This window comes from Suncus etruscus, chromosome 15 (assembly GCF_024139225.1).
Source record: "Suncus etruscus isolate mSunEtr1 chromosome 15, mSunEtr1.pri.cur, whole genome shotgun sequence".
Classification (NCBI taxonomy): Eukaryota; Metazoa; Chordata; class Mammalia; order Eulipotyphla; family Soricidae; genus Suncus; species Suncus etruscus.
The window spans coordinates 62,775,225-62,803,015 of record NC_064862.1 but is presented as its reverse complement, the minus strand read 5'-3'; the positions used below and the strand labels follow the sequence as shown (position 1 = coordinate 62,803,015).

The following is a 27,791-nucleotide window of genomic DNA, read 5'->3' as shown; positions in this document are numbered from 1 at the left end:
TGTTTCTCTTTTTCAATTTGTGGATCATACCCAATGGTATTTGGGGGTAACTACTAGAAATGTTCAACAGACCATGCGAAAACAGGGATTAAACCTTTAGTTTGAACTTGACTTAAGACCCTTCCTTTTCTTTATTTTTGTGATGTCTATTGTCACATAATTGGTTCTATTGCCTGTACTCAATTGTTGTGGTATGACACAGATAGGTTCTTATTCTTATTATCATCATCATAAGTAGTAGTAGTAGTAGTCTGGACCTGAAGAGATAGCACAGTAAGTAGGGCGTATGCCTTGCATATGGCTGACCCAGTTCAATTGTTGACATCCCAGATGGTCCTCTGAGCCTATCAGGATTGATTTTTGAGCACAGACACAAAAGTAACCCTGAGTAACACTGGATGTAGCCCCCAAACCAAAAAAAAAGTAGTATTTGTAGTAGTAGTAGTAGTAGTAGTAGTAGTAGTATTTTGATTTGGGGGTTACAGTTGGTGGTACTCATGAACTGATGGTACTTATACATGACTCTGAGCTGGGCTTTCACTCTGGGAAATACTGTAGACTAAATGAAATTCTGGGGATTGAACTAAAGTGGCCACATGCAATTAATTCTTGTACTGCCTCTCTGAACCCTATAGGTCACACTTGCATGACACTGGGATCCAAATGGCAGTGCTATCATGGATTGTATTGAAATATGGGGATGGGCAATTCTGAGATTAGATTTGTGGCATCACACATGGAAGGCAAGTGCTCAACTAATGAGCCACACTCATGCTGACTCTTACATCCTCCTTTACCTGGAATCTTAGAGATATCTGTAGTTGGCAAGCTAGAAGAAACATTAGTGACATCTTTTGGGAAACTTTTCCCACCAGAGTAGACCCCAGCTCAACTCTTCAGTTGTTATCGTCATCTTTCCTTGCTTGAGAATTTCTGATAACCATTTTGTTGCCTCTGACATACCTCTATCCCCCATTGTCTTGCATCCTGCTTTCCGATAGTTGTGTTTGGATGGATATTTTACATCTGATACACATACTCACTCCCTTCAGCTTTTAAAATAATCCATAATAGACATTGCTAATCAATTATAACAATAAAAATGAGCCATGGCAGACTAGGGCTCTTTCTCAGTATTGTTCTCTAATTGGCGACTAGGTAGGAGAAAACCAAGATAACACATATTTGTCTTTTGAAATCTGATATGACAGCAAATGCCAATCGATGAGGCGCCTAGTATGTGTTTATTGTATTGAAGAATAAGTCACAAGTTTAGTCTTAATAGTGGTCTAGAAATACCCAGGAGAACAGAGTAGATTTGAACAACTTCTTGCAATTGATCAACCTGGATTATAATGAACTAATCATTGTTGGTTATTGAGTGGTTGGAAATTCTAGCAGGAGTCTCAACATTCCTGCCTTTTAGTTTCTTAGTGCCTGGAAAACTCACCATTGTCCACTCATGGTTTTTTTATTCCACAATAGATCCTTACTTAGTCTTTTAAAAAAGATCTTGAGTAAAATGAGTAAGGACCATCTTAAAATTTTAGGAACAATATTTAATTGCATGCCCCACTACTTGAAGGGGACTGTTTGCTTCTCTCTTCCTTAATTCTAAGCAAAGTCTATATTCACCATAAAATGGACACAAATCCCTACCCCCCTAGTTCCATGATTACATTTTAAGTAGCTTTTGAAGTAGACATTTGTCAAGTTTTTCTTTATTAAAAAAAATTAAATTCTAAGGGCTGGAGTGATAGCACAGTGGTATGGTGCTTGCCTTGCATCTACAGACTGGGACAGACACAGGTTCAATCCCCAGCGTCCCTTTTGGTCCCTCGAGCTAGTCAGGAGAAATTTCTGAGTGCAGAGCCAGGAGTAACCCCCTGAGCACCACCGAGAGTGACCCCCCAAAAAATTGAATTCAAATTAAATGATGCCCACAAACTTCTTAAATCAGATGCCTATATGCCACCTCCAGAAGCACAATAGTTCAATTGTACCTAGTAGCAGATCTGTCTCTAAATGGCATGTTTCTAGCTGAAAGTCCAGTGTTAAGTCATGACAGAGGTAATGGATCTTGCCTCCCTCTGGCCTCCAAACCTTTTTTTACCCAAGCTCTTGTATCTTCATTCCTTACCCACATACCTCTTGACTTTATAAGCATCTGGGAACATTATGACCAGAAAACGGATGAATTTTAGAAATTATGTTCAGATTATGTGAAATTTGGCAGGATTTTCTTTACTTCCTACTCTGAATTTGGGTAGAAAAATTTTATTATAAGTGTAAGAAAACTGAACTACAATGATATGATGATATAATAAACTGTAGCTCTGTTTTAAAGAAAATGTGAGCCATTTTAACTGCAAGTGCCCATTGATTCCGGCTCAGGAAAATATCTCTAGGACTTATTTTCTGATTTTCCTTTATTTTTTTATTTTTACCTCATGTCTTGGTTTACTTTATTCTCAGATTAAGTCTGATTCTATCGCAATAATTAGAACAATTCTTTCAAGTTCACCTGCCATGGAAAACTGAGAGCTTCTGTTCTATTCCCAGTAGTCCTTGCTCAAGCCTGCAAGTCACATGGATTGACTTGGTTCTAGTAACATGCTCAACTTTGAGCCAATCATCTTGTAGCCAGGAGACTACATTATTCTAATTGTTGCACTTAATTGAGACATCTACATTTAATTAAGACATTTTCTTTCTGGACTTAATTACTAAGTTCTTAGTTACTGAGTTGAGGCACAGGAGCTAAAAGTGGGAGAAAGAAAGAGGTAAATAAAGATTATATGTTTAAAGAGCTCAAGACCACTATCAACTTTCTGTCCCAGTCTTAGTTGACCCAAATCCAAATCCAACTACAATCCATCAACTTTCATGCAGGGAAGCCAAAGAAATGAATATTCAAATAAGATAATTCAAAAGATTTTTTGAGGTGTTCTGAGGTTGCACATTGTGGCAATGACTGAAGTCCCAAAGGGCAATTCTGCTGGAATTTTCTAAAGGCATGTGGGACAGTGCTGGGATTGAATTTAAGCCTCACCAGCTTTGGGCTTGCAATATGGGATTCTACCTTTGAGCCTTTCCCATACCCTATCTTTTTTCTCAAAAATAATTAAAATACAACTAAAATATAATTTATGCAGGAATGGCCTTTAACTAGATCTTAGAGCTTCATTCAGTTCACTTCTAACATAAGTTATATATGGATATATATATATATATGTGTGTGTATGTGAGTGTGTGTATGTGTGTGTGTGTTATATATGTGTATATCTTGAGGATGGAGGAGTAATGTACACAGGTAAGTGGAATTAGTGTCCACATATGTTTTATTTGAATGGTGGAAGAAATAGTAAGCCAGACAATACCTTTATGTATTTAGAAGAATAATTTATTTAGAAGAACAAGTTATTTTCTAGATCCTTCCATAGTTGTCAACTGGGAAAGACAGATTAGTATAGGCAAAATCTGCTTCTATGTCAATAAAGGGAACCTGAATTTTTTAAATTAACCTCAGTGCTTGAAAGTTGGCTATCTTTAATTACTAGTAAACAAATAATTTAAAATGTCTGTCCTAATGCTCAAGAAAGTTTTGAAGATATGTATGTATTGGGCCAGGGGCAGATTGTGAAGACTCTCAGAGATTGTGAGGGCCCAGAAGAAGATCTGAGCATCATGATGAGGAGTGATAGTGAAGTGTGAGACCATCTAGAGAGATTGGGGACTGGCAGAGAAAACACAGAGTACCTGGAATCAAATTAAGCCAATTTAGGTATGATTCATGGACTAGTGGGCATCCTTATCACTTCCTGAGCATCAAGATTTTAGGAAATAGAGCCGTGTAGGTCATGGACAACACCAGGATGGACTAGGAATAAAGCTGGTATCTAGAAATATATTCTTGTACAACTCGCTATTTATTTTCTGCCCCCTGGTATTTCAAACTTGAGGTTGAAATAAAAATACAGTGTAGTAAAACTGTGCATTTAGCATAGACTAAATTACAAGGCAAGAAACTGAAAAAATAGAGGAAGGAAAATTATACTAAATTTCAATATTTATTGAAATTCCCAATTTCCAAGCACTACACCCCAGGGTGCACAGGGATTAATAAGAAGTAAGCCTCACCTTGAACTATTCAGTCTGACATGAAGAAATTCAGAGGGAAGAAAATCAAGACCAAGTAACAATACTTTACACTAGTTCTTAGTTATCATTTGAAAAGACAATTGATTACATTTTATTTACATTAATAGTTTTTTATTTATATATTGATACATCAATCAAAAATCCTCTTTGCTTTTTACCAGACTGGGTGAATGTTTTGAGGATGATAGCACTGAATATGTGTTATATGTTATGTAACAGCTGGAAGTAGGTAGTAGGTATGACAGGCATTATCACTAATGCCTTAGAAAGATGATCAAAGGGTGGCTTGCTTCCTCTATAATCTTTAAAATGCAAGATATAAACAAGTAAGTCTTCACTCAATAGGAGATTTGCTTCACAACATGCCATTTATAACACAGTCACCTGCACAGGGTATGATAGATATTATCAAAGGGTATCATAAGCAGTATGAATCAAGTAAATTAATTTTTAGGTAAAGGAAGTTCTATATACCTGCTACCTGCGCTCACTTCTTGCTCTGAATTTCAGAAAATACCAAGAGAAGCAGATGAAAGTATATGTTTGTGAAATTCATAGAAAAAAATACATGACTGGTTTTGGTTTTTAGGCTCATATGTTGAAAGTTTAATGCTAATGTAATGCTATTTGAAAGTAGAGACCTTAAAGGAGAAATATTGGATTCGGGATGTGGCTTAGCGTCAAAGCACATGCATTGCATGTGAGGCATGGGTTCAATAACCAACACCACCAAGAAAATTAAAAAAGGTATCACATTGTCGGGTTGGAGCTCTAAAACGTAGGATTAGCAATTTTATGAGATTAGAGAGTTACAGTACTCTAAAATTTTTATTAATATCTTGTTATTAACAAATTGTTTACTATAGTTTCTCATGTGCATAATTTTAACATCTACTCTTCACCAATGTACCCACCATTCTTCTTCAAGTACTTCAGTCCCACCTTTGAATCCCACAATGATCAGCAACTGGGGATTGTATTATCTTTTGACATTTGTTGCTACCTTATTGTGTACATTTGAAGAAAATAATTCTATATCTACCCTTTTCCTTCTGATTAACCTCATTCAGCAACCTCTCCTCTTGTTTCATCCATGTTGCTGCAATTTGCATGGTTTTATTCTTCTATGGAGCTGCATAGTAATTCATTGTTTACATCAGTTTTCCTGCCATTATGTACAAAAGAAAGTTGGCAATCCGTGATCTCCAAAAGAAACTTGCTGTAAAGCCCCATCACATTTCAAAAACAGACAACCAGATCTCAGTCTTTAGTTTCCAAAACTGTAAGACATGAATTTCTGTTATTTATGTGCCGCCTAGTCTATAGCACTTGGTTAGAGTAGCCTGAATGAAGACTCTGCAGCCCTTTACAGAGAAGGAACATCACTATCATTGTGTATTGTGTTCATTCAGAATATGAAACTTCTGCATCAAAAATGATCAAATATGGGAAAGTTTTTATCTCTTTTCTTTGGTCCATTTCTTTTTCTTTTCTTCTTATTTTCACCCTCTAGCCTTTCTCCCTAGTATCTCATATTATTGATTGAGCATCTGTAGAAACCTCAGGTTAGTGGAAATTGAGATGAACTTATTACCAGTAGCTGCAATGTTGACACAGGAAAGGCTAATTAAAGGAAAACAAGATTCAGCTGCCAAAGTGCCATTGGAATATAGTGCTGGTCTCCTTACCTTTCAGGCTTTTTATACTTCCCAAGAATTATTGCTTCTCATTTTGGAATTTGGGTCTTACTCTATTCTTTCTATTAAAAAAAAAACGCAAAGAAATCTATTTGCCATGTTTGTGAAGATCATAAATGCCTGTATGTTCTGTAGACATCAAGTCTATCTATCTATACTGTAAGATCATCTAGTATCAGCAATATTTATGTAGAAATTGATCAGTAACAAGATGTGCACCAAGGACCTAAGATGCAGAAATAGATAAAGACATGTAGTGACTTCAAAAGTTTGGGTAGTTTAGTTCTTGCACACATATGGATCTGAAAGGAAAGGGAGAATAAGTTGAATTTATAGACTGCATTGGTTGTCCCAAGATTTCAATTGTCAATCATTATCTTTATTTCACCCCCCTTGGGGAAATCCATTACACCTTTAACTCATATTGATTGGTTTTTGGTTTTATTTTTAAGTTAAAAATTACTTCAAAATTTCTAAAGAGATGATTTCTCAAGTATGTGGCTTATAAATACTTTCTCTCTTATATTCACTTTCTTTTTAGTCTCTTGATGTCATTAGAAATACAAAACATTTTAAGCCATTACAGTGGCTGGTAACATATAAATCACTAACATATTAACATACATAGACATAAACATATATAACATATAAACCACTAATGCGCACATTATAAAACTTTCCATATTTATTAAGTGAAAATCTTGTTGCTTTTTGAAAAAACATTGTTTAATACCATCAGACTACTGTAACAAAATAGCATAGACAGAGTGTCTAATAAACAACAGGATTTTTTCGTCACTTTTCTAGAGACTGAGATACCAAGATCAAATTGACATTTTCAGTGTCGAAAGACTTTCTCAGACTTCCTAACACTTTTAGTCTCTTGATTGTAACCTCACAGATTGAAAAGGGAAAGCAAAGTTTTTTATTGTGCTTCTTTAATAAGGGCACTAATTCTTTACATGAGGGCTGCATTTTTATAACAGATAATTACTTTCTAAATCTCCACACCTCATAGAGGCTATCAACATGAATTGGGGGAAGGTCTGGTTGACACAGATTTTCAGTGCTTTTCACAATGACACCACCCCATTATCAACCAAATTACTGCTGTTTTCCACCTACCAGAAAGAAGTTATGAATAAGCATTGTCTGTTCTCATCTTTGTTTCTTAGCATAAAATAATACGGAACACTGAAATAAGTTTTTCAAGGGAAGATGAGGACAACTTGGAGTTAGAAATTTGGGTTCAATTTCTCTCTACCACTAAGAAACATAGAGTCTCTACTACACTTTTTCTACATCTCTGACTCTTAGGTTTCTCTTCCATAAAAGAGGTAAATAATATTGGACTCCTAAATGGATTTGACAGTTAAGTGTAATGAAGAAAACATGCTGCTGACATTAATTAACAATCAAAATCTCCTGATCATTAGCCTGAAAAGACACCATGTAGAAGTAGATACAACTCTGTCTTTCAAATCTTCAAGTGGTGCATAACTTTCATATGTATATACATATATACATTCATACGTATATATTTTATGTCTTTCTAATTTTTCTTCATCATACCAAGGTGAATTTTCTTTCTCTTTCTCAAAACTGACTTTTTATCAGGCACATACTGGAAACTTTTGTAATCAAAATAAATCTAATTCAAATAGATTAAATCAATTCTGTGCTTTTGCACAAGCGTATTCAATAAATCTGACACCATCCATAGGCACCAAAGACTTTTATGTATAACTTTGCTATCACATCACTTGGATAATACACCCAATTTCAGAGGCATGACAGAGTGAGAAATATATTTTAGAGTCAATAAAGTAGATTGATAATGTATTCTACCCTCATTTTTTGAGGAAATTATTAGAAAACACAAAGGTCAAGCATTTACCCAATTTCAAGTAACCTGTCAAACTTTAAGTGAAAATTTGAACCCACCAATATGACTTCAAAGCCCAGGCTTTAAATCACTTTAGTAAAGTTCCCTACTCCATCAGCTGATGAAAGAACGTTTCAGGAAAGTTCATATCCAGTGTCAGTGTCCTTTGTAACTCAACAATCATTTGATTTTATTCAGTTTTGAGAGAAGAAAATGAAAGTCCAGAGTAAGTATTAAAATTGAAAAAATAAATTTTCAAAATTTTAGCTAATACATTAGTTGTAATATGGCATTTTATGATTTTGCTTTGTTTTCTGGAAGTCAAATGGCTTTTAATGTAAAGTAGATTGATTTTTTTGGTATGTAGATATTTTGCATGTTGTTCAAAGGTGTGCTACATATAACTTTGGCAGATGGATATATTGTTGATGCAAAATGTTTCTAGTTCCTTATTCCTACCACTATTCGTACCCTTTGCAATGGAATGCTTTAGTCTTCCTCATGAGATTAATCATGATTGTCATGTGTTTTGTTTTGGTCAGCAGTTTAGGGTACTGGTGATACCTTTCTAGTTTTAATCCAAAGGCTCAAGAGGTATTCTGAGATTTTTCTTTGTTTGGGAAGCTGGCTCTATTATAAGAGCAAATCCAGAGTAACCTGATGAATAGTGAAAAACTTCTTGGAGCAAAGCACAACAGCTGATGTTTTCTCCTACCGACTAGTTCCCAGCTTTACCTTCTAGTACTCTGCAGACTCTCTCTCTTTTGTTTTTGGGCCACTCCTAGTGGTACTTAGGGCTTCTTGACTGTGCTTAGAGATCACTCTGTACAGTGTTCAGGGCATCATATGGGATGTCAGAGATTAAATCCAGGTCATTGATGTGTAAAGTAAACCCCCATCTGCTCTATAATCCTCTAGCCCTTGATTGTAGAGAACTCCAGACATCTAAGTCCAATTCCAGAAGAGCCAACATTCCCAGCTCAGACTCAGAAGAAACATTGGTGTTATTGTTTAGAGTAATTATATATTCACATTATTTGTTATACAGCAATAGCTAACTGATACATACACCTTCTGATTTAGAGCTTTACCAGCCAAACAAATTCATGGCATATCTTTTAATTAGCATAAACATTTCTGGATGATCAGTCAGGAAACATGCTTTGAGCTTACTTTTTGCTGAGAACTTTCTTATTGAAACAACTCAATTTTCTGTATATCTGGTTTCTATAGCAACCTGATACTTTTGTTCTCTGCTCTGGTCTTCCTGATTATATCGCTTTGCAGTTAGTCAACATGATGTTGGAACCTTAGTTGTTATGGTAACCTGGGACCATTTTTTAAAAAATGTATTCCATTGACATTGTTTTTGGGGAGACCTGCGATTTAGTCTTGTACTCATCTGGAGAAACTTGTGGTACAGAGCAAAAACATTTCAAGAAATGCTCCTCTGGGAAGAAATCATTCATTAAAGCCTTCTTCCAGAAACCTCAGACATTCGTGCTTATAGATTTTTCCTATCTAAATGCCTCTCAGAATTTGGGTGAATTGCAAAGCATGTTTTAAAACATCCTAAAAGAGTCTGAATTGCTAATAGCAAACATGTATAGATGAATGGTCATTAATTATGCATGAAGCCCCATAGGCACCCCTATGAAGCTCTCCACAAACCCTAGAGAAGAAATTCTTTGTGATCTGAGGAAAAGACACATGAAACAGATGAAAGAAAGATCAGTGGGAGTAGATAAGGAGGGGTGAAGGAGCAGGGGTGAGAGTAGGTTTGCTCAGACTTGTAAGACTGCTGGAGAAAGGATTGAGAGAGAGAAAAGTTGAAGGGAACTTGAGTCTTTAGGCATGAAGAAGGGCAGGGGTAAGGGTTGAGGAACCTACTTTTAAGAAGACCCCAGAACAAAATGAAAGTAGTCTGTGCTCAGAGACATTTCCATTTCTAAAAAGCCCAAGGCACTTCAATATTTTTGAGATGTTTGCTATATTAAAAAAAACATGAAATGCCAAATGATTGTAAAACAGTGGCATGTGTAAACTGTTTACATTCAGTGCATTTACTAATAAAATATGATGCAATATAGTCATGTTCATAACAAGAGACTTGTTTTTTTGGTTTTTTGGTTTTTTGGGCCACACCCGTTTGATTCTCAGGGATTACTCCTGGCTAAGCGCTCAGAAATTGCCCCTGGCTTGGGGGGATGATATGGGATGCCGGGGGATCGAACCACGGTCCTGATCCTTGGCTAGCGCTTGCAAGGCAGACACCTTACCTCTAGCACCACCTCACTGGCCCCAACAAGAGACTTGTTTAAAATATATTTACTAATCATACCAAAAGCTTCTCATTAGACTCATATTTATTTTTAATAATAATTTCTTTATTTAAACGCTGTGGTTACAGAAATGTTCATAGTTGGGTTTCAGTCATAGAATGTACACTGCACTTCACCAGTGCAACTTTCCCACCACCTGAACTAGACAGCATTCCCTCTAGTAGTTAAAGAGAGTCCCTTTCTCACATCATCCATGCCAGCACTGGTTGTTCTTTTCTTTGTGATGTCCCTTCTTTCCCTCCCCTGAACCCTGCCTGTCTCTCTCTCTCTTTCTTTCCTTTCTGACATTGCAGTTTGCACTAATGTCAATGAGGTGATGCCATTCATATCACTTTATCCCCTTTCAGCACACAGTTCTTGTCCAGAATGATCAGTTTCAACTGCCATTGTTAGTGCACTAACCACTCTTTATGGAAAGCTTCCTATAATGGGCTGGTCCTCCCAGTTTTTATCTTTATTGTCTCTTGATATTATTACCAGACTGTCTTTTATTTTTTTATATCTCATAGATAAGTAAGACTATTCTATATCTATCCCTCTCACTCTGACTGATTTCACTCAGCATTATAATCTTCATGTCTGTAAAATAAACACTCATGTTGTAAAATCACTACACACACACATTTCTATCCTCAGGCATAGAGGTCTGAAGAAGCAAAGTATCTGCAAAGAATTAATAAAGCAAGATAGTCAGGTGAGAGTCATTGAAGCATCCTGCATTTTGAGGTCTCTCTGCCCATGCCAAATCCAGACTGATTCTTTCTTGATTAAACCAGTACTAATTCACCAGGAGGGAGCAGAAATCAAGTGATCCAGGTGAACTTTTACATATCAAAGGGCTAGGTTTAAAGGAAAGAAGTTAAAGGAAAGAATTAATTGCTGGGTCTCATCTTACACATGCTTATCCATGAACAGGCAAGTTTCATGACTTCATTTATTTTAATAGATGCATAATAATCTATTGTGTAGATGTACCATGGTTTCTTTAGATACTCATCTGTTGTTGGGCACCTGGGTTGTTTTCAGATTCTGGGTATTGTAAATAATGTTATGACCATCGGGATGGAGAGGACATTTTTGTATTGTGTTTTTATGTTTGGGCATATCCATAGGAGTGGTATTGCTGGATCATATGGGAGCTCAATTTCCAGTTTTTTGAGAAATTTTGATATTGTTTTTCAGAAAGGCTCTCTCACCACATCCACACCAGCACTGCTTGTTCTTTCGTTTGTGATGTGTGCCAGTCACTGTAATGTGAGATGATGCTTCTTTTTTCGTTGTTTTGATTTGCATCTCCCTGATGATCAGTGATGTGGAATATTGTTCCATGTGCCTTTTGGTCATCTACATTTCTTCTTTGAGTAAATGTTCATTTCCTAACTCCACACTTTAGGATGGGGTTAGATATTTTTTTTTCTTGTTGAGTTATGTCAGTACCTTGTATAACTTAGATATTAGCCCCTAACGGATGTTATATGAATAGTTTCTCTAATTCTTGGGTAGTCTTTGTATTCTCATCACTGTTTCCTTTGAAGTGCAGAAGCTTCTCAGTTTAATGTATTCCCATTTGTTTATCTTTGCTTCCACTAGCTTGGACAGTGGTGATTCATTCTTGAAGATGCCATTAGTTTCAAAGTTATAGAGTGTTCTTCTATATTCCTTATGGTTCCAGGTCTGATATCAAGGTCTTTAATCATTTTGTTTGATCTTTATGTATGGTGTTAAAGATAGATTTGAATTTGCCTTTTTGCATATGGCTAACCATTTGTCTGAACACCATATGCTCAATTTGTGTTTCTTGCTTCTTTAATTTTTTTTTGTCTGGGGTCATTCTCTGAATACTCAAATCTATTCCATTTATCTGAGGGTCTGTGTTTATTTTAATACCATGCTGTTTTAATGACTATTGCTTTGTAGTACAATATAAATTTTGGGAAAGTTATGCATCCTATCTTATTTTTTCTAAGGATTGCTTCAGTTATTTCTGGGCATTCATTATTCCAAATCAATTTAAAATACTTTATTATTTTCTTCCATCTGCTTATTTTTGGTTCATTTGTTGATCATTTTCTAATTTGGGGGGAACACACTCGGCAGTGCTCAGGGGTTACTCCTGTCTCTGTGCTCAGAAATCACTCTTCTGGCAGGCTTGGGGGACCATATGGGATGCTGATATTTAAACCACCATCCTTTTGCATGCAAGGCAAATGCCCTACCTCCATGCTATCTTTCTCAGTTTTCAATTTTTTAAACTGTGCCAATAAATTATTTATGTAGGACCCTTCTTCCTTTCTGATGAATGCTTACAAATGCTTACTAATTTTCTTCTTAGTACCACTTTTGCTATGTCCCACAAATTCTGTGTCTTCATTCTCATTTATTTCCAGGAATCTTTTGATTTCCTCTTTGATTTAATCTCTGATCCACTGGTTCTTTAGTACTGAACTGTTAAATTTTCAGGTATTAAAGTTTGTTCTCTTTGTCTGCTTGTAATTCACTTTTAATTTAGTGCATCTCTCTCTTTTGAGTCATACTAATGGGATATCATTCTTGTTTGTTTTTTTTTTAATCTAACTCTTGCTTCATTGATCATTTGGATTTGGGTGCCAGCCATTAATTTCTGCTCTAAGTTTTAGCATTTTCTTCTTCTCACTTGATTTTGGCTCATTTTGTTGGTCATCTTCCAATGTTTTAAATTATGCTATTAAATTATCTAAGTTGGTCCTTTCTTCCTTCCTGATGAATGCTTTCAAGGCAACAGATTTTCCTCTTAGTATTGTTTTCCCTGTGTCCCACTAATTCTGATATTTTGTATCTTGATATTTTTAAGGAATCTTTTGATTTTCTTTGTTTTCCTCTTGGTGTTTCTACTGAAAACTAATGTTCAGTAATGATTTTTTTAATATTCAGGTGTTAAAGTTTTTTCTTAATTTCTGTTGGTAATCCACTTCTATTTTTGTGAATCATAATCTGAGATAGCAGCTGATACAATTTCTATATTCCTGATTTTATGGATGTATGTTTTATGGGCCAGCATGTGGTCCATCTCAGAAAATGTCCCAGTGCATTGGAGAAGAATATGTATTCAGTTTTCCGGAGATGGAGAGCCGTTTGTGTGTGTGTGTGTGTGTGTGTGTGTGTGTGTGTGTGTGTGTGTAGTGTATATGGGTGTGTGTTATAAGCCATTCTCATTTTTTCCTTCAAACCCAGTATATTCTTGTTAGCTTTTAGACTTGTTTACCTATCAAGTTGTGTGTGTGTGTGTATGTGTGTGTGTGGTGTATATGGGTGTGTGTGTTATAAGCCACTCTCATTTTTTCCTTCAAACCCAGTATATTGTTGTTAGGTTTTACCCTTGTTTACCTATCAAGTTGTTAAAGTCTCCAACTATTTTGTGTTGTTATTGATGTCTTTCTTCAAATCTATCAGCAATTGTTTTTTATCTTTTGCTGGCCCCTTATATATATTTAGGAGTTTAATTGCTTCCTGGTGTACACATCCCTTGATTAATTAGAAATGCCATCTCTGTCTCCTATAAAATTTTTGTCTCAAGTCTAAGTTGTCTAATATTAATATGGTCACCTAGCCTTTCTAAGAGAACTGTTTGCTTGAATGATTGTTCCTCAGCCTTTGACTTTTAGTCTATGTTTGCTCTGACTTCAAGTGTATTTTTTGCAAGCAGAAAAATACTAGATTTAATTTTCTGATTCATTTTTGCTACTGTGTGTCTTAATTGATGCAATTAGTCCAATGACATTGAGAGAGATGATTGTCATCGGATTAGGTGTTATCTTTTTTTCTGAGTTTGTGTAATTCAAACTCAGATTTGACTTGTAATTCAAACTCAATTGTTTGTAAATCAAATTTGTATTTGTTGGGTTTCCTTGCCTCAAAATAGATCTCTAAGTTCTTCTTTTCTGAGCTGTTGTTTATCCACCTACAAAGTTTTTAAGTCCTATTATTTCAATTTGAGGTTTTCTCACTTTTACTTTCATATAATCTTGCTTCTTTTTTGTGGTTCATTCATTTCATGCCATGGTTTCTTTGAGCCTCCTCCAGATTTCATCTCTAAAGTCTTCATTGAAAAAGCCATATATATGGCCAGTACTTGTTGGGTCTGCAAGGCTACCATCTTAGTTCTCTAAGCATGGTAGTGTAGTATGTTGTTTCCCATTGTGTCTTTTTCAGTGTGTTGTTTTCTACATGTTGTGCTGCGATTCATTGACTAGAAGATATGCATGCAGCCACAGAGCTGCCATGCTCTTTTCCTTCCACAAGTCTCTCTGGGTCCCATCTGAACTGATGTGCATTAATACTTGCTGCCACTTCCAGAGTATGGGGTTGGCTCACCAAGTTGCTCTACACCTCTCCATGGACTGTGGAAGTGCACGGCACTAACTGCTGTCTCTGGGGCATGAAGGCAGCTCACTATGTTGCTCTACACTTCTTTCTGGGTCCCATCTGCACCTTATCATTTTGTGCATTAGTTTCATATCTAATGCCATGCAGCATCAGGCCATGAAGCATCAGAACAAGGTATGTGAGATACCTACTGTGAAAACTTCAGGAAATTCTTCCTTTGAAAACAGGCTCCTTCAGTTTTTTGCCCTGGTACCTTACTTTCCTCATTTTCTTTGCCCTCCTGAATGCACCCTTTTTCCTTTCAATCACTTAATATATTACTGTTACTGAATATGTAATCTCAGAAAATTTACCCAAACCTCAAATTAAAGCTTATCAGAAAGGAATCACTTGGGACAGTGCTTCTTTTCTCTCATGGGTATTACATTTCCTCTCTTGGATTTTAACCAACCATTCCATAGCAGGTGCAGTGTGGAAATCTAATCATTAGAAGTTTCAATCAGGCCCCAGGTGAGCCAGGATTTATCATGAAATCTTGAGTTATTTTTTTTTCTTCCTGAGCTTTTGTATTCTCTACTCTCAGAAAATATAGAGGTGAACAATTTCTTAGAGCCATTTGACTCAAACTACGTAGGATTCTAAATGAAAGGTTGTAAGTTTTTAGAAGAGCGGCAAGGCAATCTGAAAGATGAATGCTTCATTTTACAGTTGCATTCTGCAATATATGCTCGGATTGATGCACAGGTGGTATACTTAGGATGTAATATATAGCACCAGAACTGTTATCTGATATCAGACCAATGGTCTCTGGATCACCTGACGTTGCTGGAAAGAATATCTGTGTGATAGTGGCATGATGTTTAGAAATTTAAAATGGCATCCAAGAAACGCTATCTTCCCTGATACCTTAGAGGCCATACAGTTTATTGGTTAAGAACAGGTTCACGAAATAGGCCAAACCTTCACTTACCTTGTTTTGTTTGTTTGTTTGTTTTAGTTTGGGGGCCATACCTGGTAGTACTCTGTGCTCATGATTCACAAATGACAGACTCAGGGATCATGCTTGGTGGATGTAACATGGATTGATCACTTGACAAGGCAAGTACCCTACCTAGAGTTGTCATCTCTCTAGTTTCTCCTTGACATTTATCTTATAAAAACAAACAAGTTAAAACATGCAAAGATCTAGAACATTACCTAGGATATACTTTTTAAGTTTTTATTATTTTATTGAACTATTAGTTCAAGACACATTTATTGAGCATTTTTCCAAGCACCACTGAACACTTTACAGCCACTATTTTTGCTTGTTTTCACAGCAGTATTTAAACAGAGGCCAATTGCAATGTTCTAGCTGAGTTTAATATAAAGCTGAGAGTGAGACATGTGCTGTCAAAATTCTTTGAGAAAACTCTTTAGGATTATGAAAAATTGGACACTAACAATACATTATCACACAGAACCTAAATTCTTATGATTTAAATATTTTAAAGTAGACACCTAGAGTGCATATTTGAAATTGGACATCAAATGTATATGTATTTTATATTTTAGGTGTATATGTACTTTATCCTTTAGGTATCTACATTTAATAATTATCTAGTAAGTTTAGGTTTTCAGACTTATGCCAGTTTTTTATGGATCATCCTTGGGTGGGTAACTTCACTGATTCCTGCAATAATTGTTGCCTTTATTTTAGTCTACTCCTGTATTTTTATGGCACAGAACAAGACAAAATAGCCATGTTATAGAAACTCTAATATGCCCCTGAATATTATTAGGAAAACTATAGACATTGGTAAAAAGAAATTCATGTCTGCATAATCAGTAACTTGCAGAAGAGATAAAATTTGCTTAAGTAATCCAGGAATTTAGTGGAACATAGAATAATCACAACAGTCACTCTTGAATAATTGCATGTGTCTAATTATCCACCTTGCTGAACTGGACTTAATATACCCAAAAGGTCACATACAAATAGGTCAAAGAGATTGTCATCAATTGAACTGGATGAAAAAAAAAAAGTCTTGTGCAATGAGAAAGGCTGCAATGAAGAAAATAGTGACCACAAATTTGAGCAGGGGATCATTTAAGTTTTAAGATCTAGGAAAATGTAGTGATTAAATGTGTGCTTTGCATTAGAATGACTTCAGGTCTACTCACTCATTTGGTGGGTATAAAACTTTACAAGAATAGATTTTGGTAGAGGGACCTAAATTATGGATCAAAAGATGGAATTCTCTGGGTGTCAAATGAGTTGACCAGAAAGTACCTCCCTCAGTTGTAGCTAACATTCTTGGACTAGGATGGTGCGAGTCAAGGTGACCTCTATACTTACAGGTTCAGAGATTTGAAACTCTAGTTTCTAATTCCTCATTTCTTAGGAATTATTTATAATGACTACGTATTTTTGTGCTTGGTTTCACTCCAGGCACACTGTTCATTTTGAGGTTCCTCTCTCTCTCCACACTTTCTCCCACTGTCCCTATTAAATGTAATTGCCTCAGGGTCATTTCACTTTTATTCTCTCTTCTGGGAATTTTCTTTCTCTGGTGCTCCAGCTAGAAATTCCTGCATAAGAGTCTACTTGATGCTTCACAGTTCTGATTTATGGTTTCTCATGTTTTTGTGGATTGCTATACAAGTGCTCTTTTGTCCCTCTAACATGGGATCTTTCATGCATTCACAGCAGCCAATGGAGACCCATGAAGACTTTTCTTGCTTATCTGACCATGCTACCTCTTCACTAGATATGTCTGAGTAGGCTTGTTTGACCATGCTGCCTTTTCATAGGAAATCCCAACCTCACAGAGACTAGACTGAGTTTCTCTGTGCCATTATGATACAAGAGAATAGAGGCAAGTTAGCAAGTTAGCTTTGACCAGTTACAAGACCAGACTCAAGGAAAGAGTTTCCATATCATGCTGATAAGAGCAGTGATATCAATGATGTATGGTCACAATGAGACTTGAGTGTTAAGGGGCTGATCTCCACCTTCAACATGACCTGATCTGGTATAGTCATTTCCTGTCCTCTTTTGCTGCTGCCATGTCTCAACCACCACAGTTCCTGTAAGCCTTTTACTAAAGTACTGACCACTTTTCACTGCCCGACATGTTCTGCCTTTGGTTGTGTTTGCTAGTCTGCTTCCTTCATTGTAAAATAGTTGCTACATTAGCTTAGTTCTCTGTTACATGTGAATTATATTCAGGTAAGTGTCAACACATATCAGGGGCTCAATGAATATTGATGATACACACAAATTGCATTCATCCAAGTGACATTATAATGGGTAGGGTTGAAAGAACATTTACCCCCAAACACTTGCATCACCCTCCCTAGACAACAACATTGATATTATGTTAGGTGAAGAAGTAGGCTCAAGAATTGAGTAAACATTTCTTTGCAAATGTTGTTTCTGCTGGATATATTTTTTTTGTAAATAAATCTATGCATAAGACTCAAATCCTAGCAATGTGTGCTTATTCATTGGCAGACACAGATTTTATGCATCTTATTAGAAAGGATTGGATGTTCTCATCTAGTATTGTGCAAAAGTATTGGGCTTTGGAGGGATTAAAATTATTTTCAGTGTGGTATCTGAGTGGATGCATATAGTCCCAGGCCAGAAAGATTATAAGACATTAAATTCATGTAGATTCGACTATTAATTTATGTTTGAACAAATGCAACCAGAGATTTGACTTGGGGGCTTCCAGGCAAATAGATTTGGTCGCGGAAATACATAGTGAAGTCTTTAACCATGAGACTGTATTCCCAGTGAAAATTCCACAACTGACTGAATCTCTAACAGGTCACAGTTGAGAGCTCAAGCAATTATGCCAGAATCTGTTAATAACAAAACAGGGAAACAGCTATGTTTGCCTTATGTAAGGATGAAAGCAGCTGTTGATACCAATTTGGAAAAATATGATAACAAAATGGGCAGCTCTCTTTGTGACATCTGACAGGATGGAAAGAAGGGGCATTTCCTGGAAACTTCTCAGCCCCCACTGTGTCTCGGGCCCCTTGGCAGGCCCAAAGGACTGTGGGTGCAACTGTCAACATTGCACTCTGTGTAGGTAGCTGGCAGACAGTTTACAAAGGCTGCCCTGAGCAGGAGCCTGTGGAAGCTGGAGATGTAACAAATGAGCTGCCTCTGTGTGATAAAGGACAGCTGCGACTGAAGGAATAAACAGAATAATCAGGACTTGCCGGAGCCATAGGGGGCTTTGGGTAGCTTGCAGATGCCCAAACATACCACATGGATCTTTTGAAAATGAAGAGCTCTTTTGAAGCTGGCTGTCAGGGGGAAGCCAGGCAGGCCCATCTTCCTAGAAACATAGAGTAAAAACCTAGAGGAGTAAAGAACACGAAGCCTCTCACTTCCACAGGACTGACGTCAGTGACAGCCATGAGAAAAAAAATGACAGCAGCAGGCTTCTTATCTGGCTCCTCATCTACCTTCTGCATTAAACATTCCAGAGAGTTTAGGGTTGTGAGTCCCATGAAAATGTCTATCGAAGAGATGGAGAAATGAAGGTTGAGAGAGCTGCAGCAGATCAGCAGAAGCTGAGCAGGAATTGAACCTAAACCTAAGTGCCTAATTTCAGGCCCTCCTTGGTGAATGATTAATTACTTTGCAGGTGGGCAGAAAGAAAGTGTCTGTAAAGGGTACCTGTGCATCTTCAGAGGCTGCCTCTGTACTGGACTCTATTTCAGATGATAGTCAGAAAAGCTTTCAAGTGAGAACTGGTTCTCAGTTGCATTGTGGGAATCAGGAGAAAGAAACTTGTATTTAACCTGCTGGACAGCTTCACTCTTCAGAAATGTTGCATTATCCTGACTCCCCCACTGCATGGAGAGTTCTATTCACCACAGCCAAGGTTGCATTCAAGAAGCCAAGGAAGAGTACTTCTTTCCTTCTTTCTTTCTTTCAACAGCCAGCACTTTTTTAAAGGATGTGTTTGTTTTGCTTCCTTTTCTAATAGTAAATGGGAGTGTGAAAAGAACTGAAATGAGTTTCTATTCTCAAATATTGATAGATATTTCACTATAAGCCCTCTAGTTGAATACATGAATGAATGGAAATGCAGGCAAAACTCAATCTTTAGGGACCTTCCCCCTGACGGTAACCTCTGAGAAAAGAATGGAATCACAGTGGTTTATCTCAATCTCTATCCCAAGAAACAATAGCAGAGGATTGGAATTGAGACAGGAAAAGAAGTAAACACCAGGATAGGTAATAAAAGCCCAAATTTATGAGGACAGTCTAGAAGCCACGTGAAGAGTTTCTCAGGGCTGCTCTTAGCAGCAGAGGAGGGGGGCTTAGTACTACTTACCAATGATTATCAGTCATTGGTTGATGAGTACAGCTGGGAATTCTCACTTTAAGGTAATTTAACATGCGCTCTTCATGAATCAAGTGGACCTCAAGCAAAATTTACAGATATTGGTAGTTGCTTTCTGTCAAGCTGATGCTTGTGGAATAAATGAATGAGGAACTAGTGATATGAGAGGATACCGGTGGTTATAATAACATCCATTGCAGCCCTCTCAAGCCATGTGTTCATGGACAAGCATTGGGACTTATTAGAAATGTACCATTCCTGGAGCCTCCTCAGTCTACTAAATTAAAATCTTATTTTAAAATGTAGGTAATAAGTATGTACCTCCATATTTAAGAAACATGGGGATCTCTGGTTCTTATTTTCAATATGGTCAGGTATTTACTCAAAAGACCTTGAGTCAGAATCTCAAAGGTTCCTGGTACTTGGCTCAGACATCACATTGGAGTCCACTCTGGTACATCGCTCAGCTCACATGACAAGGCATTTCTAAGCTAAGCCCTTAAGGATCAAGTTGACTTCCCCAGGTGATGAAAATCAGCAGGTCTGGAGAGCAAATGACATAGATTCAGGAAGAAAGAAACAAACACTTAGAAAAAGCCACTATAGTCAGACACCATTGAATTCAGTGGATGTAGGAGAGATGGAAACCAACTGTATTGATATTCCATAGGGTCTTTATCATATAGACTTTATGGAGGTGTGTTCTTGGCATTCTATCCTGTAGGTCACTTTTATTTTTCTTCCAAGTTCTCTAAACCTTCATCTGACTAAAGTCATTCTTCATCTGGTCACACTTTCCATGCTATGGAGGTGACTATTCACCACAGATTAACTGATGCTGATCTTTTCCAAAAATTTTAACTCTTTTTGCTTCACTCTCCCTGAGAAGCTTTAGATCATTCTAGCCATGTGGGTTAAGTTAATCAGAATCATATAAACTGGGGTTTGAATCGAGTTCATTTTTATTCATGGTGTACACCTGGGTCAGATACTGTATCATTTTCTATTATAGCTCCCTCATTTCTTCTTTTGCTTGTTTGTTTTATGTTTTGGGGCTACATTCAGCAGTGCCTAGGGATTACTCTTTGCTCTGCTCTCAGAAATCTTTCCTGGCAAGCTCAGGGGACCATCAAGGGATGCCTGGAACCAAACTCAAGTCAGTCCCTGGGTTGGCCCTTGCAAGGCAAATTCCCTGTTCCTGTACTATTGCTCCGGCCCCTAGCTCCCTCATTTATAAATTACACTGTGTAGACCTCACTAACCCTCAGTAATTCCTTTTTCTTCAGATGCATTTAGAGATCCTCCAGGCTGGATATGGTCACAGAACATGTTTAGTCTCACAAAAATGTCACATGCTACTTGTGTGCAGAGATTTTTTTAAGAGCTAGTATATGATTCTTACTGATACAGTCCTGCTTATACGGCAGCTGCATGCCTGTAGCTTCATGTTAAAATAGTGACTTCATTAGATATGGAGTGTCTGTCACCCTGGGGTCCTATAAGCCACCTTTATGGAGCAACTCACCACATCCTTTCCCTTGTTACCAATTTTTTCATATGTTATATGAACAATAAATAAAACTTGGGTTGTAAGATGCTGGAATCTGGGGAAAGGTTGTCACTACAGCATAACAGAATGTATTCTAATATAGACAATTCACCAAAGGGTTTTGTGGTAAGGACTGAGTGGAATAGAACAAAAAAAATGCTCAATAAATGTGAGCCACTATTAATGATATTCAAGACCAAGATGCAATGTCATTTAGTCAATGATGTTCTCCCTCATCTATTTCTATTCCCTTGCTGATATAACTGCTCTTCCTTTGGCCCTCTGCCAGCACATTCTACATACCTCTGCAGCAATAGGATTAGAAAAACTTATTTATTATTTTCTCTCCTATCCCTGCCTCTAGAATACCCATGCTGGAATGATAGCTGTTAGTTTTATCACTTCATCCCCAGTTCTAAGCCCAATGCATGACCCTAGAATAGATGTTTGGGGAAATGTATTAACTTGATTACAGTGCATCTGTCTGGTCATTTCTGTAGTAATTGTAGTTGTCCTGAGCATTATTTCATATCCCCATTTCAAATATTGCTAGAATTCTATTCATGAATTATATAAAATGTGTTTTGAACACAGTTCTATTCAGAGCTATCTAGAACCATCAGCTGACAAAGTTGTCCTTCACAGTTTTCCATGCTATGGTAAATATTTTAGACTTCACAGGCCAAAAGGTATATTTTATACTGCTATAGCTGATTTTATAGAGAGACCAGCTACAGATAACACAAGTAAAGGTGTGTCACTCTGTTCCAACAAAATGGTACATTGATGTTTGCTTCGGCTGCATAAATACTAAAATTGGAATGAGACAGATAAGATTAGCATGGCTCCTACAAGGATGACACACAAATTCATGAAATATTCCATATTTTTTTAAAAAAAATGGTATTTAGAAAAGCAGGTAATGACTCAGACTTAGCTCTAAGATTGGACTCTGATTTCTGATCTACAGAGATAGGTGCTTGCAATCTTACACTATTATGTGGGAAAGATAAAACATAAGCAGTAAAGTATTACATTAAAACAATAATCTTACATGTGACGGGTGGTCTGAATAAAAAGTGCTAATTTATTGGTTATTGGGGAGGCAACAGTGAGTGACAACCTGTACAATAATTCAAAAGAGATAATTATAGAGGAGTGACATGTGCAAAGGTCCTGAGATGAAAATGGAAGAATGAAAATTAGTAGCTCTGGATGAGATGGTTTTCCTGACACAGCTAAATTTTGGCTGAGGGTCTGTTTTCTACTTTGGACTTGGCTTTATCCCCCAAATTCTAGACATATCCTCAGGAGCTAGCTTATCATATGCCTGACTTCCTGGGTAAGTGATTTCATTCATTTGTCTGCTAAGAAGTATTGGGTATCTGATATATATACATATATATGTGTATATATATATATATATATATATATATATTAAAGTTGTGAAGTTGTATAAGGACACAGAGATCCAGCAGTATTGAATTTATTCATGAGTGATACCGCTATAGCCACTAACTTACAATGTCTAAAATATTGAAAACAGTGATATTCTTCTATTGCTTAGAGGTTGTCATTATTATTATTATTAGCTTTATTAGTGGCATGAGCAGAGAACCTCAAACATTATGCATTACCACTAAATGATATATGAGTCTTTGGATGCTGATTTTTACAAGATTGTGATGGTGCGTAAATAATCTCAGCTTTTGTAAGAAGGCATTTATTAGCCCTAGTTTGTCCATCAGAATATTAAAGTTAAAAGACATGCTGGGACCTGACGAAGGTCAACAGATAATAGGAGTACAGTATGATTTGCTTCTAGTTGAATCCATCATCTATAATGCCAGTGCTCTTAGCCAGTAAGATTTGCTGCTTAGAGTAAAAAAGAAGGGTATGGTTCCTAGTTGCTATATGATCATTTTATTTATAAAAGCTAGGGTGAGAGTTTGTCCCAATTAAATCTTTAGAAGACATAGTTTGAGTATTCTGCAATTCAGTTTTTGTTTGGTTTTGGTCTGCTTTTCTACAGGAGGGGTGAACATTTCCAAGTGAAATGATTTTTTTTCATGTAGTTGTTATTGTCTGTTGTGCTGTGCAAGGGCCAGACTACATCTGGCAGTTCTCAGGGGACCTTTAGTGCTGGTAATCAAATCCAGGTCCTCATCTATGCAAGTCCATTCTCTTCTGTCACTTCTTCACCTCTAATATCTCCAAACCCAAGAAACTTTTACGATCAGTGTTTAGAATTTTTAATTCATTTGACAGATACTTATTTATTTATTCCCCCCAAATTTTTTGTTCCATGTACTAAAGTGTTTTTAGTATTTTAGATGCTATGTCAACTATAAAAACAAGTCAAAAATGGGTAGCACATTTGAAAGGCCTGTCAAACCTATTGAAACTCTTATACCTGGTGTCAGGGATCAAGCACTTAGCATGTATGAGTCTCTATGCTGATTCCTAGCAACTACACACACATACAATAAACCTATAGTCTCATCACTGCCAGTCCACAGCATACCTTATTAAATGATCTGAGTACAAATAAATACTTTATTAATGACTTTTAAAACAAGAGAATGAGATATTATTTTTATTTTAAAGAATCCAGGAAAAAAAATCTCAGCAATGAAATGAATTTGACTTGGGTTTTAAAGAGTAAATTGGAACTTTCTGGCAACTCTTACAGTAAGAGCTGTCATTTACTCCACTGTTAGCTACCATCTTGCTGTTTCTCCAAATCTTAGGAGGAAGACCAAACAGAAGTGAGTTTTGTAGTGGGAGTGAACGAAGTCAGAGATGCAATTCTCTCCCTCTCCCTCAGGGCCCATGGTATCTTTATTCTTCATTTCTGATTTTTCCACTTTCCCATTGCCTGAGACTTGTTTCTTGAAGCTAGACTTGTCTACATAGTTAGTTTACATCTAGACTTATATATGTACAATGGAAATCTTAGAATCTTAGGCAGAAAGGTGGATTGGTGGTTGAGTATAGTTAGAAGAGTAACTGATCTATTATCAGGGTTGTCAAGAACCAAACTTCAGTTGTGCCAGTAACAAGTTTTTACTCTAAGATATCCAGCAATTACTCTTTCCTTAATGCTCTTATCTATTAAATGGGCTAATAGAACATACTGTTCTTGAGCAGTAATAAATGGTTTCCCCTCACTCGGAGCTCTGCCTATAATGATACCACCACCTTTTCTCTACAGTTGATCCAAAAACACCTGCTGTCTCCCTTCAGGTCTCTGCTGAAATGTCACCTCATCATCTGATTGTTAGAGCATGCTTCCTCTTCATCTTTTAATTTCCCCCCTCTGGTTCTTATATTTATCTGAGAAAATATTACATATGTGTTTACCTTATATAACCTGATTTACTTGCTGGAACATCAGAGCTATGAGGAAAGAGTCTGTTTTTCATATACTTAGAACACATATATGATACTTAGTATGTATACAAGCCAGGTTACCCTAATGATTGTAGTGCAGAAAGATTCTTGCCTTTAATCAGTTTCCTCTTTCAGTCTTGGTTTTTGATTGTATCATTCATAACTACACACTTAGGTCTTTTTCTCTATAATTTTCTGATAACCCTAACCCTATCCTGATGGGTGAGTCTCTAGAATCCATGTGTTAACTCAATGGTCCAATGTGTCCAATGGCCCATTTCTGATGTCTTACCTCTTTTATCTTCACTTCTGCCCATCTGCCATCATTTCAATGTAGGGACATTTTTCTTCCAGATCCTTTTATTTTAGATTTTTATTGTGGTAAAAGTGAATTACAAATCTTTCACAGTAATATTTAAGGCACATAGTGACAATGAATGAGGGGCATTCCCACCATCAGTGTTGTCCTTCCTCCATCCCTGTTCCTAGCATACATCCCACATCTCTCGCCCTTACCCGCCCCCATAATGCTAGTGGAACTGTTTCCCACTTTTTCCTCTACTTCATCGAAAGCCCTCAGAACATTCTTTAACTTAAATCATTACATAACTTAACTTCCAAATCTTTAGACTTTTTGTTCACTGTTCCTGCCACCCTGGGTCATGCTCATACTATCTCTTGTTTGGATTGTTGCAGTAGTTTTGCTGGAAACTTTTTTATTAATATTTTTTATTTAAACACCTTGGTTACAAACATGATTGTGGTTGGGTTTCAGTCATATAAGATGACACCCCCCCCATTACCAGTGTAATATTCCCATCACCAATGACCCAAATATCCCTCCTCCCCTCTCCGGCCCTATCTGTAGTCTAGACAGGCTTTCTATTTCCCTCATATATTCTCATTTTTAGGATAGTTCGCAATGTAGTTATTTCTCTAACTAAACACATCACTCTTTGTGGTGAGGTCAGCTGTAACGTCCAACCCTCCTCTCTTTTGCCTCTGAAAATTGTTGAGAAATGTCTTTCATTTTTTTAAAACCCATAGATGAGTGCGACCATTATCTGTCTTTCTCTTTCTCTCTGACTTATTTCATTCAGCATAATAGATTTGGCTGGACTGTTTAATCTCTTCACTATGGCCCCTTCTCTCCAAAGTCCATTCTTCCCATAAAAATCAGTGTGATTATTTAAAATCATAAAATAGCACCTAATGTGATATGAAATCAGAAGACTTTCCATCGTAGAATCTGTGCAAATACAAAGATCACTAATTACCGAGGACTGACTACAACAACTGCCACTGGGCGAAAGTTTTCATAGCATTAGAGAGGAAGACCTTGGGGTTTGACAGTGAACATGTTCGGAGCCTGTAGTCAGTCTCATGACAGTATGCTTCAAGGAGAGAGAGACCCTGTATCTCTTAGAATTTTCTTTCTAATTTTCCCCAATACTTACTGGACCTATGTCCCCCCCAAAACATTTGTTACATCACCCCTCCACTTTTTTATTTTTCTTTCTTTTTTTCCTCTTATTTTAAATTTATATTTCTAGACAGGGGCTCCCACCCACTTTCCTTTTTTTTTTTTTAAATGCTAATAATATCTTTTATTCAAGATTCAGATAAACCTCCTGGTGAATCTTTGAGCAAATATTTGGACACTGACTCTGTCAATTTTTCCTTTTTTTTTAACAGAACCAAAAAACATGAATCATCTTGTTCTGTCTCATATTTTTTTTTGTTTTGGGTCACACCTGGCAGTGTTCAGGGGTTACTCCTGGCTCTACGCTCAGAAATAGCTCCTGGCAGGCTTGGGGGACCATATAGGATGAGGGGGTTTGAACCACCATCTTCTGCATGCAAGGCAAATGCCTTACCTCCACGCTATCTCTCCAGTCCCCTCTGTCTCATATTTCTATGGTTTCCTACAAATTGAGGGGAAAAAAGTGGGTAATACCAGGGCAAAGCAGTCTCATGAGCATTCTTTTTACCTGAGTTAAAAAAAAATACCCAAACCCAATGTCAACAATAGAATCAAGAGACCCAAACTACAACAAGCTATATATAAAAGAGACCTGTTACACTAGTAGTCCAGAAGGATAAGGGTTGAGGTATGGGGTGCATTCTAGGAATAGTGGCAGAGGGAGGTCAACACTGGTTGTGGGAATTGCCCTAATTCACTGTCACTATATATCTTTCTTTTCTCTTTATTGAAGACAAAGATGCAAAGAAAGGACAAGGTAAAGTTACAGTGGGAAGGCAATCACCCAAAAACAGAATTCTGACACCTTAATTTTGAATTTTCAGCCAAAAAAAATTAAGAAAAATAAAACAAAACATATGCACATTTACTTTGTCCCTCAAGTCCCCAGATTGTAGTACATTATAACATTTCTTAGCAGTACACAAAGCAATCCAAAGCCACAAAATGTATGCAACTCCTTTAACATTAAAGGCTATAGTATAGTTGACATAGTTGATCATAATACATTATTTCGTTAAGGATGAGTCAAAGGAGCATAGAAAAGATGGTGTTAGTGTGGCAATTGTTTGCATAGACCCAGCAAAATATAGGAGACATGGAAAGGAAAAGTCTTGGCCTAAATACAAGGAGACCTTACCCTTGAAGTTTTCTGGCATAAGACAAACTCTAGGTTCCAGGCATATTAGGTTGTCCAACCCAAGTCATTGTCTGTGGTGCCAATACACTTTTATTTTTCACATAGTCACTGTTGTTGGTGTCAGGTTTCTGTAGCTAAAGATCCTAAAATATGTCCATATCCTACATCAAAGTCAGGATGATGTGGAGCATCCTTTATTTTCACTCACAATTAGAGGATGATGCTGAGAGCTTGGTCCTGAAAGCAGGTCGTTGTTGTTGTTAAGTCCTCTGGGTGTTAAAGGGAAGTCTCTGTTGAACAGGTCTATTCCAGAGCAGTGGTAGGGTCTTCCCTTGTAGAGGATTGCTTTCAGGTGATGTAGTACACAACCGTGGTGTATCTTAAATATAGCTGTGAAAGACTTGTAATTTACATTGGTTTCAATAAAAAT

At 36.9% G+C, this 27,791-nt stretch overlaps 1 protein-coding gene and 1 non-coding gene across 2 annotated transcripts in view; both read left to right on the top strand.

Moving 5' to 3' along the window:
• The window catches only part of HS3ST4 (heparan sulfate-glucosamine 3-sulfotransferase 4), a 455,289-nt gene that overhangs the window by 377,454 nt on the left and 50,044 nt on the right, over nt 1–27,791 (top strand). The window lies entirely within an intron of this gene.
• On the top strand, nt 22,134–22,238 carry LOC126031789 (U6 spliceosomal RNA). Its single transcript, XR_007503618.1, has one exon. It is a non-coding gene; the product is annotated as a U6 spliceosomal RNA (small nuclear RNA).